The sequence below is a fragment of the Carettochelys insculpta genome, chromosome 16 (assembly GCF_033958435.1).
Source record: "Carettochelys insculpta isolate YL-2023 chromosome 16, ASM3395843v1, whole genome shotgun sequence".
NCBI lineage: Eukaryota > Metazoa > Chordata > Testudines > Carettochelyidae > Carettochelys > Carettochelys insculpta.
The window spans coordinates 26,703,718-26,720,842 of NC_134152.1; the positions used below are offsets into that span (position 1 = coordinate 26,703,718).

The 17,125-nt window shown below is 43.6% G+C and overlaps 1 long non-coding RNA gene across 3 annotated transcripts in view; it reads left to right on the plus strand.

Annotated features, from left to right (window-relative positions):
- The first annotated feature begins 36 nt into the window (after positions 1-36).
- The window catches only part of LOC142021645 (uncharacterized), a 32,182-nt gene continuing 15,093 nt past the window's right edge, over positions 37-17,125 (plus strand). For 2 of the 3 annotated variants that reach the window (XR_012647727.1, XR_012647726.1), the window contains exon 1: positions 37-91. This is a non-coding gene — a long non-coding RNA (uncharacterized LOC142021645). Of the gene's footprint in view, positions 153-17,125 lie in introns of all 3 variants that reach the window. The other variant, XR_012647725.1, reaches the window with a different exon arrangement.

Consider the following 17,125-nt stretch of genomic DNA (forward strand, 5'->3'; position numbering starts at 1 on the left):
GGCCGCCGTCTATGCTGAGTGACGGGGCGGAGGGGCCGCGTGAGAGATGAGGACTGTGGGGCCCTGTGTGTTCTAGAAGAGCCTCGTCTAGGCGAGGCCCCACCCGTCCGCCGGCGCGTGTCCGGTAATGGCAGGTCCCCGCAGCTCACGTGGTAATGGCGCGTGGTCCCCACAGCACTGGGGTGGGAATCAAGTAGGGCAGAATCGCCCCACAGCCTGTGTGGGAATAGATCGGGGCCTCACGGCGCTGGGGTGGGCATCGGGTTCCGCACAGATCATGGGGGAATAGACCAGGGGCCCTACAGCACTGAAGCAGTTATCGGGTAGGGGCAGGATCCCCAGAGCCCTGAGGAGGGTTACATAGGAGCATGGTCCTCCCAGCTCAGTGGGAGTAGAGCACCGAGGGGCAGGGAGAAGGAAGAGCCAAGGTCTGGAATCTAGGATGGCCGAAATATTTTAAAAGTCGTTTAAAAATCATGGTTTTTATTTTTCCTGTGTTTTAATGTTTGTCGCTCATGCTCTCAATTCAGCTCTGCTGTAGAGGTCAAAACAGCATGTTCTGTTGCAAAGCAGGGGATCCCAGGCAAATTCCATGTCATGTCAGAAGACAGGCAATATCCATGCCAGGCAGACAGGAGCTTATCTATTTGCCTTGTAGTATTTGTATATAACCAAAAATGTACATGAATTTAGTGCTATACAACCTCGGAATATAGACTATTGCCTGTCTGGAGCTGATGACCATCCATCATAAGGGTTCATCCAAGATACTTAGGGACAGGCCTATATGAAACCCAATTTATCTGCTCCTGACTAGGCAGGTGTTACACAGTCCTCCTAAAATCTGTGTTTATACTTCTAAATAATTTAGGCATGCCAGCTTAGATTGCTACGCTATCCATTTATATACCAGGGTTCAGTCCAAAGGATCCCACATATCTAAAGTGTCAGTGTATGTTCATCTGTATCCACAAATAAATCTGTTATGCCCGAATACATGTCAGTCTTTAAGATGCCATAGCATTCCTCATTGTTTCATAGCCCTAAAGTAAACCAACATCATGCACCTGGGTAGAAGCAGTGTTCTTTAGCAGTAAGAGCAGAATACTGAGTGGTGTTCTATTCCCAGCACTTCTGCTAACTTCCTCTCTGGTTTGGGGCAAGTTTTATGCATTAAAATTTTCCAGAGAGTTCTATTTTTGGATTCCAAATTTAACATAAAATGTCTATGTTGGGTCAGATCAATAATCTGTGTATTCCAATATCCTGTCTTCCAATAGTGGTTAATGCTAGATGCTTCAGAGGGAATGAACAGAACAGGTAATCATCCAAGTGATCCATCCTGTGTCACCCATTCCCAGCTTTCAGCAAACAGAGGGTGGGAACACTCCAGAGCATGGTTTTGTAAGTTAATGAAAGCTGTGAGTGCTTGAGTCGGACATCCCCCAAAACTATAAGCACTTAAACTTAAGATTCACTTTTGAAATGTTTGGTCTTTCCTTTCCATTATCTTAACTTTCCTCCCAAAGTATAAATAATAAAAGTTACCTCCCAGAGAATGCTGAGGGTTAATAATTAACTAATGTTTGTAAAATAAGAGTCTAGAAATGCAAATTATTATTGCATCTCTGATATTGTTGTCTAGGTAACCCCATAATAAATACCTGACTTTCCAATATAGTAATAGGAATGACATGTGTAGAGTGTGATCATGGGATCAGATGAGCTGGAGGAAGGCAGATGGTGTTTTGGATGAAGATGACTAAGGCTGATTCATGCTGTGTATATGGTGAAAAGCATGTGATGATCATGTGACTCCCTCATAATGCTATTTTATCGTGCTCGCATAATTTACTCTCTTATTTAAGCCATTGGCAGACAAGACAAGCCAATGTCTGCCAGTTCCTGGCTCGTTCCTGAAAATACTGTGTCTCTGCCTGAAATTATATTGCATTCTCAGACAACCACTCTTTCAGTACAGGTTGCAGTCTGATCCATCAGAAATGCTGATCATAGTGACAGCCAGGAGACGCCAGCAGACCAAGAATTAGCCATACTTCTGATTCCCTGGATGTGCATATGAACTAAACTGAAACAAGTGATTTTCATGTGCTGTGGTGATGAAGATCTACAAAATAGGAAAATGTCAGAAATTGTGTTGAGGAAGTGGGACCATTGTAGATCTTTTCCCTCTTCCACAAAATTATTGCAATGCCAGCAGCCACTGCAGTTTCTTTCCTGCCATTAAGGGCAAACCCTGATTTCTCCTTCATTGGCAACAGTAGCAGCATGAAGAGTGGTAGAACCCTCCTCAGCTGAACCTGCCAAATGATTAAAGGGACTCCTCCTTTGTGTTGATGTTGATTTCCACCATCTTCCTAACTGACTCAAAGAGTGGATGAAGTGGTAGGCAGCACAAAACTGGGTGAATACAATTGTGTCAGGAGCACACATCATAGGACAAAACTGAGAAATTCCTTGAGGAAGCAGGAAGTTTGAGAGACTGTAGTTAGAGCAGGAGGCTACATTTTTGCAGTTCATTGTTAGTTTGTGGCATTTGCTATAAATGTCAGTGATCATAAAAAATTGTGGTATGTGGAGTGCAAGAGAAACAGAAAGAGCCTGGATTTGTATCTTGATAAACAACAAGAAGGAGATCATATTACAGATGAGGAAATTGAGTCACAGGACAGAATATATTATTTATCTGGTGTCACATAGCAATCAGTGGTATAGATGAGGATTCAATAATACCTAGAGCATAATATATCCAAGAGTCATGCAGGTATGATAGGTAGTAAGGCATCAGAGCTCAGGGGCACTGAAATAGTGCTCGGTCTGTAGAAATCATTCACCTCCAGGCAATCAGGTGCCAAATAATTCCATTTCTGTTGACAGAGCTATGATGTCGCTTTCTCTGTTCACCTACGCCCAGTTTATATATTGCAAGAAGTTGAACTACGTGCAGTTTTTGCTCCACAGCATAGGAGTTTCACATGGGATCTCTGACCACTTAGGTCAAAGTGATCCTAGTGGGCATGGCCCTATTAGCAACAGTTTTATATATGCAGAAACCACATGATCAAGCCCAGCATTCTTTACAAAGTCTGCAGAGACATTCTTCAGACAGTGTTTTTCTGTCCTCATCTACAGTTGTTCATAAGGAAATAAGTATGTATTGTTTCTTAGACAACATTTAGTGCTCAGGTTTGAGCCATTTCTCCTTTTGATGCTACATGTTGCTTGTCAGTGATGAACTGTCACCTTCTGGCGTTGCAGTCCAAGCCAGTGGGGTTTGTGTCACTGCCTGCCCTGTAACCCTGAATGTCTCCAAAATCTTTGCTGCTATAGGTCCCATGTTTGAATTCTACCAGCCAGTATAACAGTAAGCAGTGAGCGCCTCTGTGTTAAGCAGCTCTGACTTAGGTTTGGTGTACACTAGGCAGATAAGTCAATCACAGATATGCAATTCTAGATACAGCAGTTGTGTAGCTCGAATTGACTTATCTGTAATCGGCTTACCTGCTCATCTTCACAGAAGAAGTCAACAGGAGAAACTTTCCCATCAATCTCCCTTACTCCTTGCGACATTGACGAGCGTAGGGGTTGACTGCTGACCCCAGATAGAAACACGTGAAATTTAGCTACCAGATGCACAAAATCAAACTCCAGAAGACTGACCCTGACCGGGTCAATATTCTGTGTAGTCAGCAGCCTACTTATTTTGCCCCTGCCACAATCTGGACTCCACCTGCCTTGGTTACACCTGGCAAAATGACTCAAATATGCCCAGTGTTGAATTTTCCCAAAAACATGTTCTCTGCAATGTCCAGCCCTCTCCTGGACCATCAGAGTGCTGTTAAGTTTCATTTGTTCCTTTAAAGCAGGGGTGGGCAAAATTAGCCCTAGGGACCGGATCTGGCCCACCAAGCATTTCTGTCCAGTCCAGGCAGCTGATTAGCAGAGCATGCATACTTTCAGCCAGCAGCATGTGTTCAACTGTCCCTCGCTCCACCTCATTCCATCTGCAGCCAAGCTGCACCTAGGATTCCCTTGCTAGCTGTGCAGAGGGGGAGAGGGTGGAGAGTAGACGGTAATGCTGGGGAGGGAGAGACACACAGTGGAGCTGCTGCAGTCTGATATGGATGGTAAATGACTCACGAAGGCATACAGAGCAGGAGAGGTGGGAACAACAGAGCAGGACAAATTGCCCTTAAAGAGACAGGGTGGCTTCTCTTAAAAACTTACTCAGCAACAGCCAGCACACACAATCTATGTCACCGTCACACATATCCAGTCTGTTCCACACACACCATCACTGTCACATATGCACAGCAGCAAACACTCAATCGGTGTCACAAAATCCATCTCTCATTTAAGAAATGTTTCTCTTTCATAAGCTTATGCTCCAAAATATCTGTTAGTCTATAAGGTGCCACAGGACTTCTTGTTGCAGCAAGAAGCCTACTTTCTGGATCTGGAAGCCTACTTTCGCCGTCTCAGACTCAAAGAATACTTTCAACACAACACTGACCAACACACCATTACACAGACAACCTCCCAGCAGCACAAGAAGAATAACTCCACGTGGACTCCTCCCGAGGGCAGAAATAACAGTCTGGACCTATACATAGAATGCTTCCGCCGACACGCACAGACAGAAATTGTGGAGAAACAACATTGTTTGCCTCACAACCTCAGTCATGCGGAACGCAATGCCATCCACAGCCTCAGAAGCAACCCTGACATTATAATCAAAGAGGCAGATAAAGGAGGAGCTACTGTCATCATGGACAGGTCTGACTACCAGAAGGAGGCTTCCAGACAACTCTGCAATACCAGATTTTACAGGCTACTTTCCTCAGACCCCACCGAGGAATACACTAAAAAACTACACCATCTGCTCAGGACACTCCCTACACAAGCACAAGAACAGATCTACACCAACACACCTCTAGAGCCCCGTCCAGGGTTATTCTACTTACTACCCAAGATCCACAAGCCTGGAAATCCTGGACGCCCCATCGTCTCCGGTATTGGCACTCTCACTGAAGGACTGTCTGGTTATGTGGACTCTCTCCTCAGACCCTATGTCACCAACACCCCCAGCTACCTCTGCGACACCACTGACTTCCTGAGAAGACTGCAATACGTTGGTGACCTACCAGAAAACACTGTCCTAGCAACCATGGATGTAGAGGCTCTGTATACCAACATCCCACACAAAGATGGAATAAATGCTGTCCGGAACAGTATCCCTGATGATGCTACAGCACATCTGGCGGCTGAGCTCTGCAACTTTATACTCACACACAACTATTTCAGATTCGGTGACAATATATACCTTGAAATCAGCGGCACAGCTATGGGTACCTGCATGGCCCCTCAATATGCCAATATTTTCATGGCTGACCTAGAACAATGCTTCCTCAACTCTCGTCCACTAACACCCCGGCTCTATTTACGCTACATTGACGACATCTTCATCATCTGGACCCATGGGAAGGAGACTCTGGAGGAATTGCACCGGGACTTCAACAACTTCCACCCCAACATCAAACTCAGCCTGGACCAATCTACACAGGAGATCCACTTCCTTGACACTACCGTGCTTATACACAATGGACACATCAGTACCACCCTGTACCGTAAACCCACTGACCGCTACGCCTACCTTCATGCCTCCAGCTTCCATCGCAGACACACCACACGATCCATCGTTTACAGCCAAGCACTTAGATGCAACCGCATTTGTTCCAACCCCTCCGACAGAGACAAACACCCACAGGATCTGCACCAAGCATTCTTGAGACTGCAATACCCACCTGAGGAAGTGAGAAAACAAATCAACAGAGCCAGATGTGTACCATGAAGCCTCCTACTACAGGACAAGCCCAAGAGAGAAACCAACAGAACACCACTAGCCATCACCTACAGTCCTCAGCTAAAACCTCTACAGCGCATCATCAGGGATCTACAACCCATCCTGGACAATGATCCCACACTTTCACAGGCCTTGGGAGGCAGACCTATGATTTCTCACAGACAACCTGCCAACCTAAAACAAATCCTAACAAGCAACTATACACCGCACCACAGTCACTCCATCTCAGGGACCCATCCATGCAACAAACCTCGTTGCCAGCTCTGCCCACATATACACACGCGCAACATCATTAGAGAACCTAACCGGATCAGCCACTCCATCGTGGGTTCATTCAGCTGCACATCTACCAATGTGATTTATGCCATCATGTGCCAGCAATGCCCCTCTGCCATATACATCGGACAAACTGGACAGTCTCTACGTAAAAGAATAAATGCACACAAATCAGACATCAGAAATGGCAATATACAAAAACCCATAGGAGAGCACTTCAATCTCCCAGGACACACAGTAGCAGATTTAAAAGTAGCTATCCTGCAGCAAAGAAATTTCAAGACCAGACTCCAAAGAGAAATTGCTGAGCTACAATTCATCTGCAAATTCAGTACCCTCAGCTCAGGATTAAACAAAGATTGTGAATGGCTGGCTAAATACAAAAGCAGCTTCCCCTCTCTTGGAGTTCACACCTCCAGATCTACTGATGACAATACAACTCAGCCTGCCTGACTGAGCTAACCTCGTTATCCCCAGCCTTGCTCTGGCCTATTTATACCTGGCCTTGCAGATTTCCAGGACCAGCATCTGAAGAAGTGAGTTAACTCACGAAATCTCATGCGCTAAACTTTTCTGTTAGTCTATAAGGTGCCACAGGACCCTTCGTTGCTGCTACAGATCCGGACTAACACGGCTACCCCTCTGATACAGGACTTCTTGTTGTTTTTGAAGATGTAGACTAACTTGGTTACCCATCTGATACTCATTTTCTTTGTCTCTGTCTCTCTCTAGCTGCCTACCCACAACCCTTCTGTTCAAGAGGCACTACCTCCTCCAGGGAGCCCAGAGCCGGATCATGACAAGTACCAAAATTCGTGGCACAGACCCGCTGTGAAAATTATTGCCCACCCCTGCTTTAAAAACACAATGCCCAGCAGCTTGCCACATTAACTCAAATTAATGTTCACTTTAAACCCAAGGGTAGGTTGTTTTATATTAAAAGATTAAAAGTTGGTTTAGATTAAAAGTAAAACAACTTTATTAACAAAAGGAGATAGGCTCTTAAGTGAACTCACATATACAGAATAGAGTTAGAAATGCTAACAAGCAAATAAGTGAAAACATGCTGTCAAGAGGCTACAACATAAGCTACAGCCTTTGTTCAAGGTAGTTTCCTTACCAATTGACCTTACAGCAAGATGTCTGACTACTCTGGTCAGGATCCCTCACAAAGTTCAAAGAGTTCCATTCCTGTGTCTTTTGAGGTGATAACTTAAGGTTCCTTGCCCCTCTCTTGTGTAGTCCAGTCTACCTTTGAATTGGGTTCTTCTGAAGGGCACCGCCAAAGTAAAATTAATTGAAGCTATGAGAAAGGCAACAGAGTGAAGAAAACAAAAGTCCATTTTGGTTTCTACCTCCACTGATATTTGCGAAAATGCAAATTGTTTATTTCCTTCAGTTTGCTCCCCTGCCATGATGTTGAGTGGTTATCTCCCCCCTTGTTGGTTTGAAAGTTCTGTTTACTTTCTTTGTAAAGGGCATTCCCATTGTCTCACAGTGTACCTTGGAAATACTTTAGAGTAACAGAACCACATTCCTTTGCCTGCCCTGTAACCCTGAATGCCATAAGGAGAAATAAAATTAGTCCTGTGTGCTAGATACACTTTGACAACATCATTTCCAAATATGTTTGTAGTTTTCAATACAATAATATGAATGGTCATTGTATTATTAGATTTCTGTTCATATCTTACAAGTCATTTTTTTAGATACAGGTTATAGTACTAGAGAGTTGGTTACGATATTTGTGAACTGGTTAGGCCCACTGAAATTCACTAATAGATTCTAATGAGGCCCTTGCATCATGATGTTGTTAGAGTCACACGTAGTGAGTCTCAAGTGCATCTTCCAAGCTTGCTTAGCATATACATACATTAAAATGGCAACAACTGAAAGTCCTATGAAAATAGCAAAAGGACAACAGAAGCCTGTCTGAGCACATCAGGGATGTGAAGAGAAAAATAAGTGATTGGCCATGTCTACACTACAAAAATAACTTCAAAGTTGCTAGTAACAGACTTTGAAGTTGAACATCTACGCATGCCCTACTTTGAAGTAGGGCACTAGTCCATTCCCAGGAATGGAGTAAGGACTTGGAGGTTGTGCTCCCCTACTTCGAAGTTAACTTTGAAGTAAGGGAAAATGTGCGTAGACTCTCTTCTGGCTGCTTTGAAGTAGTGCCTAACTTCGAAGTTAACTTCGAAGGTAGTTTCTAGTGTAGACGCACCCACTGGGTTTATACAAAGATAAACAATATGATAGACCTAGAAGAAGAAAATCAGGCACAGGAATGTTCTGTGGACAATTATGGAACCATCATAACAAAAGTAATAATCAGTAAGCAGCTGCAAATCTTGCTAATGCCACCAATAAAGCAAGAATTATGTAAAAATGGACATATTATTCTGGATTCTGCATTAAGACAAATTAAACTCTATTCCTTGAGTTTCTGATACTGGGTAAGGGTGTAAGCGAGGTGAAACGTATGTTGCCTTATCTATGACTATGCTGTGACTTGCAGAGAGACTATGTAAGAATCTATGAGGAAGATAGGTTTGTACTCTAATTTAAAGGAAGAATCATCTAGGCTACGTCTACACGTGAAGCCTACATCGAAGTAGCCTATTTCGATGAATAATGTCTACACGTCCTCCAGGGCTGGCAACGTCGATGTTCAACATTGACGTTGCGCAGCACCACATCGAAATAGGCGCAGCGAGGGAACGTCTACACGCCACAGTAGCACACATCGAAATAAGGGTGCCAGGCACAGCTGCAGACAGGGTCACAGGGCGGACTCAACAGCCAGCCGCTCCCTTAAAGGGCCCCTCCCAGACACACTTGCACTAAACAGCACAAGATCCACAGAGCCAACAACGAATTGCAGACCCTGTGCATGCAGCATGAATCCCCCGCTGCAGCAGCAGCAGCCAGAAGCCCTGGGCTAAGGGCTGCTGCACACGGTGACCATAGAGCCCCGCACGGGCTGGAGAGACAGCATCTCTCAACCCCCCAGCTGATGGCTGCCATGGAGGACCCCACAATTTCGACGTTGCGGGACGCGGATCGTCTACACGGTCCCTTCTTCGACGTTGAACGTCGAAGTAGGGCGCTATTCTGATCCCCTCATGAGGTTAGCGACTTCGACGTCTCGCCGCCTAACGTCGAAGTTAACTTCGAAATAGCGCCTGACGCATGTAGCCGTGACGAGCGCTATTTCGAAGTTAGTGCCGCTACTTCGAAGTAGCGTGCACGTGTAGACACAGCTCTAGTGATTCATTTAATGCTAAATTGTTTGTATCTGTCTAACTAGATTAGGGTGACCCAATAGCGAGTGTAAAAATTAGAATGGGGAGGTAATGATAATCCACAAATGTCAAAGCTCCTAATATGAGGATGATCACAATAATAATATGACCACCTTAAGTTCAGTTTTGATATCAGTGCTGTCATGGTATCTGAACACTGTGGTATAGAAAAATTGGTTTTCTTTTATACAATAAAGAGCTTGTGAAAAGCAAGGGCAATTTGTAGCTCAGCTTGCTGCTTTGGAAATAAAATTCTGAAGTAAAAATAATTGGAAAACTTCTTTGGACTGATAGAACCATAGCTCTCCCTCCATCCGTATGGTTTTGGTTTTGGTTTGGATTTTTTGGCTTCTGTATTATGGGAGATCAAAGTCAAATATACTTCACATTTTTTCTGGTCAGTGAGAGCTGTATCACTCTCATGTGTCCTTGGAGTGTGTTGCACAGTCATGGATCCTGCACTTATGATCTCAGCATTGTCACTAACAATCCAGTTGGATCAGTAGAACATAGTTGTAGTGGGTGGTCACAGACATGCAGAAAGAGATGGTTCCTCAGGAAATATAGATCATTTGTATGGAAGGCCTTGAATCTCAGGACCAAATTCTTGAATCTGTATACCAGTGCAGAGAGGGGCACTTAGGGTCATGTGTTCTGTGTTGCTAAGTAGGCAGATGCCTTCTTTCTGAATCAGATAGAGCTTTTTCATGTTGGCAGCTTAGTTATAATGAACTGCAATGATTAAATGCAGAGTGGAACTGTATGAAATGGTGTTAGCAGATCAGAAATGCAAGAGAACTTATTTAGTAACCAGAGCTATTTGTGCATCTAAAGGACCCTAAGACTGCAGCCTGTCTTTATAACAATGTAGGTCACCATCCATAGAGGACAGTGCTATGAGCACAGCAGGTCTTTCAAAGCAGTTTGCTGCTCACTGCCCACATGAACTCCCCCTCTCAGGTTCATTTTCAGCCAATTTCTGATCATTCCAAGACACAAGGAGAGCGAGGAGATGGTGCAGTTACCACTTGGTGGTGAGTTGTTGACACTTAAACCCATGCTGCTCCATGGATAAATTGATAGCTGTGTCATTAAAACTGATCCCCCTATGAGTTGTGCTACACTACCTGGGTTCTGCATGTTTCAGGTAGTCAGCGCCTTATGCGCTTGCTCTCCTTGCTCATTCTTCTGATGGACTTTGGATGCTACTGTTGTCAGAGGAGTAGAAATAAATAGTAAGTGGCATAATCATGTAGAGTAATAAAAGACCCAACCAATGAAGGGGCGGGGACTTCAGGATCCTATTATTTACAGAGCACTCAAAAATGTGCTGAGTAAAGTGCAGAGCGGAGACAGACACGTGCCCTGAGGATCTTATGAACTGACTCTCACCTCCCAAGAGCACACAGCCCTTCATAGGATCAGACCAAAAATGTTTCTGACAGAAGGTTAACAAAAGAGAAGGAACTGGAGCTAGGCTCTGAGGAAGAGGCCAACATCTTATGCAGTTATTTGGCTTATGTTGTTAAGCAGTCTAGAGAGCTGCCTAAGACAGGGATTATACTGTGGGGTTTGATGGGGGAGGAGTTAATGTACAGATAACAATGGAAATGGTTTTGCAAAGATTAGATACTCTTAAAGAACTCTGTAAATCCCAAGTCTCGAAACCAATACAGTACAGCCAGTCATCTTAATAGAAACGAGGATTAGAAATTAGCTGAGGTCTTATGTGATATTTTTAGAAGTTCTTTCCTGACAGGTTAGGCTGCTGAAAACTGGAGGAAAACGCCGAACCCGGCATTATTCAGAGAAGGATCACACGATGAGGCATGTGATTATAGGCTGTCTAGCTTAGCGGCAAGGGGATGGGAAGGGTTAGAAATGATTCAGGAGGATTTAGCAAGGGAAATTGCTTGAAAAGCAGAATTTGATTAGAGACAGCCAACATGGATTTATGAGAAGAAAGATGTGTAACTAACTTGCTGGAGACTGATGGAGATAAGATTGCCGTGACAGCCAATGGCCATGCATTAGATGTTATGTAACTTAATATGCAAGGAGGCAGCCTGAACTTGTAGTCCACAGTAGTTTCCAGACAATTTTGTTCATGTTTGCCACTATCCATGAACTGGTAGGTCAGTTCCCTTGACACACAATGCTCTCCCTGCCTCCTTCTGTCTCTCCTTCCCACTTTTGTGCCATTCCTTTTAATGGAGATTGCAGGGGTGGGGGAGGGGTTGCTCTTTTCCCTTCTGGCTGCTCCTGTCCATTTCTCCATTCACAAAGCTTTGTGCTGATTAGCTTTGGTGAGGTCAGACACAGGTACGCTGTCCAGCTTACCTGAAGGCCACTGAAGGATCTTATAGGGTTTCTCTATGGCCTTTGACAGATGATCAGACACTGCTGTCCTGCCTCCAAGAGGCTGTGGGTGAAGGGGCAAGCCCTGAAAAGACTAAAATCCTTCTTTTCACACTTAGGAAGAATTGCTTTTCCACCACCAGCTCCTTCATTTGTTGGCGCCCACGAAGTTCACATCTCTCCACTGCTTTCTGCTGTGGGATCAGTTAGACAACAAAGACTAAGGTGCCAACAACGTTTAGAAAATACACAGATCTACAGCTTTTGTCACATCAGACCTAAACAGCACCATCTCACAGTGTTATGAGTACCCAGCAGGCACAAGCACATGGATGGGGAACAGCTGGCTGAAGCTAAACTAAGGTGATATGGGTGCGATATTCGGAGGAGAGAGAAAGCTCTCCGTAGCTCCTGACCGCTCTTTAACTATCCCCTCTATCAAGCGCATCCACTCAGAGATTTTTAAATTGGTTGGAGTAACTCCTTGTTTCTCCTGGCTGCACGACTAGCCACAATGGTACAAAACACCTATTTCCATCAGTGAGTGGGTAGGTGACTGCCTATTGTATTAGACTCAGACCTGGACATAGTAATCTAGCAGTTTTTACATCCAGGCTTAGTTATTGCAGCTCATATCTAGGAATGAAGCCACATGTCCTGAAAAATCCTCTATAGCACAGATCACCACTGCCTGTTTGCTGAGCAACACAGGCCATCCAGCGCATATCTTTCATTGTTCTGCATTGGCTCCCCTTTGAACACAGAGCCCAAAGACTTTTCTGAGATTCAAAGTCCTCCATAGGACCAGTCCTCACTAACTAAGGTTACTTGTATCCAATCAGCTGTGTCCTCTCACAACAACTAAGTTCCAATGGAAAGATCAAATTGTCAACCAGCGAAGTGGAGAAGGAGACCTCATGAGTGAACAGCCAAACTCTGGCTTGAGCTGGGCTTAGACCATCAGAACTAAGTGCAAAACTCATCTCTCCTGCTTAGTTTTCCTCTCGGAGTTCTTCATGCCCAGTAAACAACACAACAAACAGATTGCAAATCTGCCGTGTTGTTTATCCAAGAGACAAGGTGGGCAAGGTAATATTTTTTACAGCACCAACTTTTGCCGGTGAAAGAGGCAAGTTTTCAAGCTACCCAGAGCACTTCATGCTGTAGTTATCTGACAGGCTATGCAAGGAGAGGGAGAGAGAATTATCGTTTGTACATAGATGGGGTGCACTCTGACATTGCCATGTTGGGGCCGTAAGAACATAACCATATCAGAAGGGATATTTGGGCCAGTGGGATCTTGCCTGATCCTTCATCCCTTTCTATGTGAGCACTTCCTGCAGCTGGTTGCATTATGGACCACCATTCAGGGGCTTTCAAAGAGTTGTCCCTTGCTTTACTAGCATGGTCCCACGTCTTGCTGCTCTTCCCACCTGCCACTGCTTCCTATCTCTGCACTCTGTATTCGTGGACAAGGCTACACTCCCCAGTTGGGAAGCATTTCCTAAAGTCTCAATCAGTCCGAGCTCCCAGGAGCATATTCAAATAGGTAACATTATGCTGGGGTCCTTGATATTACTTTTACTTGTAGTTTCTGAGTTAAGGCTGCTGCTAATCACAGTCCTGTTTTACAGTCCTTTGCAACGACCCACCTGTTTCTCACTGAGATAAAGCCATCACTAGCTTTCAGCAGCATTTGCATAAATACTTAACTCCAGCTGGTGTTTATTTCCACAAGGTGGAGGTATTGACCTCTGATCATATTGTTTCTTTTTCTTGTTATTTCCCCCTTGTAATTTTGTCTTGGGCTTTTTAAACTTAATTTTATTTTTATTGCAATGACCCTGTGCTGCCACCAAGTCCCACTGTGAATGAGATGTGACATCTCCATTATGCATCTCTGATAAGTGCCTTAAATAGATCATACACGCATGCGCACACACACCCGTACACACATACAGAGCAGCCTAATGGTACCTATCTTTATTAGGTTTATTACAGAAGGGGAAGTAAAGCAGTAAGATGTCCCCACAGGATACTTCTTTAACAGCAGCAGGCAGGGAGAGGATTGATCAGTAGAGACGGATCAGTTTTCCTAGAATATTAGCTACTGCTGCTCTAAAATTAGAGTCTAGGGAGAGCAGACGGGTTGACATAATTGAAAGGACTGTCTTATGGGATGTGATAGTTAAACGAGCCTGTGATCAGCTTTAGGGTGACGGCTCAGCTACTTCCTTAATCCCTGAAGTTTATCCCTGAGTTTTGAGGCTGCGGTTTGGTTAGTTCTGTATCTTATCTTGTGATGATGTTAATATTATTAGAGCCCATTTCTAGGGACGTGCCTCCAAGACTTTCTGTACATGAATTTCATATGCATTTGACAGGAGAGATGCTCCCCCACACTCTACCCCAGGGCCGGTAAGAAAGAACAGGGCTTCCATAAGCAGTCCTTGAACACTCCATGCTGTGGCAATTCTGGGAACCACTGGGAGGAGCTGCTCTAATTTAAAGAGGGCCAGTGAGCCCAAAATCTTAGCAGTAGCACAAATGTGGCTCTCACCCTATTTGTCTTGAGGTGCAGGACAGAATTTATCCTTACAGCTTTAAAGGGAACTTCAGAGAACTGAGTTAAACAATGCCCCGTGCCCACACTATCTCTTTGTAAGAGAAAGGGATCTTTCCAGAGTGCAACACGTTATGGTAGACAGTCATTCTGTAATAAGACTGGGTGTGAATTTAAAGTAGATTAGTCCCAACTAACTCCATGTGTGGATGCTCTTATTCTGAATCAGCTTAATCCAATTCCAAATTGGATTAAGCTAATTTAGAATAAGGCCTGATTATTCCAGAATAAAAGCAGTCAATAGTTAATCAGGAATAATGCTCTGTATAAACCAACCCATAGAAGTCAATAATCTTTTTTCCCAAAATGCACATTTCACTTCAGCTCTGACACTGCAAGCTTTTCCAAGTGGACAGTCGCCCAGGATCAGGGGTCTGGATTCCAGAATAGGATGAAAAGCTTTCTGGTGTGGCAAATTTTATTTGCCATTATTTAATGTGCTGCACAAACTAACAAAGTTAAAGGTGATATATAATAGCAGGAACACCATAATAAGTAACCTAATTTGTAAGATAAATACGTAAGTCTTTAGCCTGGGGAAATAGGAAATAAAAGAGAAATATGAGCAGAGCAATTCTGTATTCATGAATAAATTTAAAAGAGAAATAATAAAGACAAGTTCTGCAACTTGTATTGGCCCTCTGATGATTCTCTTTATTAAAAAGCTAAGTTTGTATCTATTTTTTCATGCATGCACAAGACACAGGCATACAGAAAAAAACAAATTGGAGGAAATATCACTCAATGTGAGCAAACAACAATGGGTGGAAAACTTTGAGAAGAAACATTTTTCAAAGATTCTGAAAGGAACCAATTCTGCAGTGGGCCAGAACTCTCACACATGCTTGTACATAGCTGTGGCATGGGATGAGGCTCCTATCATTCTTTTTTTAATGTGTTCTGTGCCTTTAAATTTGGAGGACCCTTTCTTGTCACTCTGGTGCAGCTGCCATGTTTTAGTGCATTTCAGATGCAGGATGGTAAAATAACTGACCGCTTTCCCATGGAGATTTCACATTTGTCCCGCTTACCAGGTTTTTTAGTAAAGGTGACCTGCAGAAATGTAAAAGGTTACCTGCACTTTTTGGCTTCATTTTGATGCACAAAGAAGGATTAAATATTTTTGATATTTTAGTTTGTTTGATTTTTAAATTTCTTCATGTTATTAGGATGGTTTAGAGGCAAAAAATAGGTTTGGTCTTGTTTTGGGTTTGTGGCTGGTGTGATACAAACAAGTGCCTTGTAAACAGTCAGAATTGGAGTGTGGGGCCCAGATCTTCAGCTGATGTGAATCAGCATATCTTATTTGACTGCAATGGAGTAACACCAGTTTACAGTTTTGTTGTTTCCATGTGATGTTAGAATAACTGGGGGTTATATGAGGAAACTCAGCTGGGATAGTTGGAAGGAATTCATGCAGACCAATCCACAGACTGGCTACCAGCTGCAGTGCAGGCCCTCTGGAGCCACTATTCCAGTTTCTGCATCACCTTGTAGGGTTTTGGGCTCTAAATTCCTCTGCTGTCCCTTATCAACAGTCTATTGGGCAGATAGGTCCCATTGATTTCCTGTTGCCTAAATATATCTGAGGATTTTAAGCCTTGCTCTTCAGTATGCAGGAGACATGAGGGCTGCCTGTGCGTTTGCTCCCCACATGCACATCTCCCTGCTATAGCTCCCCTGAAAGATTTAAGCACGCAAAGTGCCTTGCAGAAGCTGTCAGCATCTACTAATATTCATATTCAAATTCGACACATTAACACATGGTTTGAAGATGGACAGCAATTACCTGACCCATTATAAGGACCCTTTCACGTACTTTGATGTTTGACCTAACACTTACTTCCCCACCCCTCACCCTCCTCTATCTGCTCTTCTAGCTGATTTGCCAACGATAACAATTTTTCTATCAAAACAAAGAGAAGTCAAGTAGCACTTTAAAGACAAGCAAAATAATTTATTAGGTGAGCTTTCGTGGGACAGACCCACTTCTGAAGTGGGTCTGTCCCACGAAAGCTCACCTAATAAATTATTGTGCTTGTCTTTAAAGTGCTACTTGACTGCTTTTTGTTTTGATAGTATATAAACTAGCACCACTCCCTCTCTGTTACTATTCAACAATTTTTCTGTTTGTCAACCCTGATAACAATTTTTGGACCTCTGTGCTTTATCTATTGAGTATCTTCTGGTAAGGCTATAGATCTGAAGAAATGGGTCTGTCCCACAAAAGCTCATCACCTAATAAATTATTTTATTAGTCTTGAAAATGCTACGTGACTGCTTTTTGGTTTTGGTAGAATACAGACTAACATGGCTATCTCTCTGTTACCCCTTACCATATAATTGGACTTTATAACTTATTTCCCTGTAATTGATCTTTGATGGGCACAGGTATTTTAATCCATAACATTTTAAGCCACTTCATCCTTCTGCCTAAGGTAGCCAAGCCATCCTACTCCACGTCCAGCCTTCAGACAGCTAGAAGGTATTGAATTAACTACAGAATGATCATTTTTTCCAGAGAAATTCCTAGCACAACTCTATTATTGTGTAGCATTTGCAACCATATACCATCAGATGGCACCATTCCATTGCTTAATCTCTCTGCTGCCTGAAATTGCTCAGATTTTAGATTATTGGTTCTTTACACCAGCATCCAAGTCATCCCACTTAAAA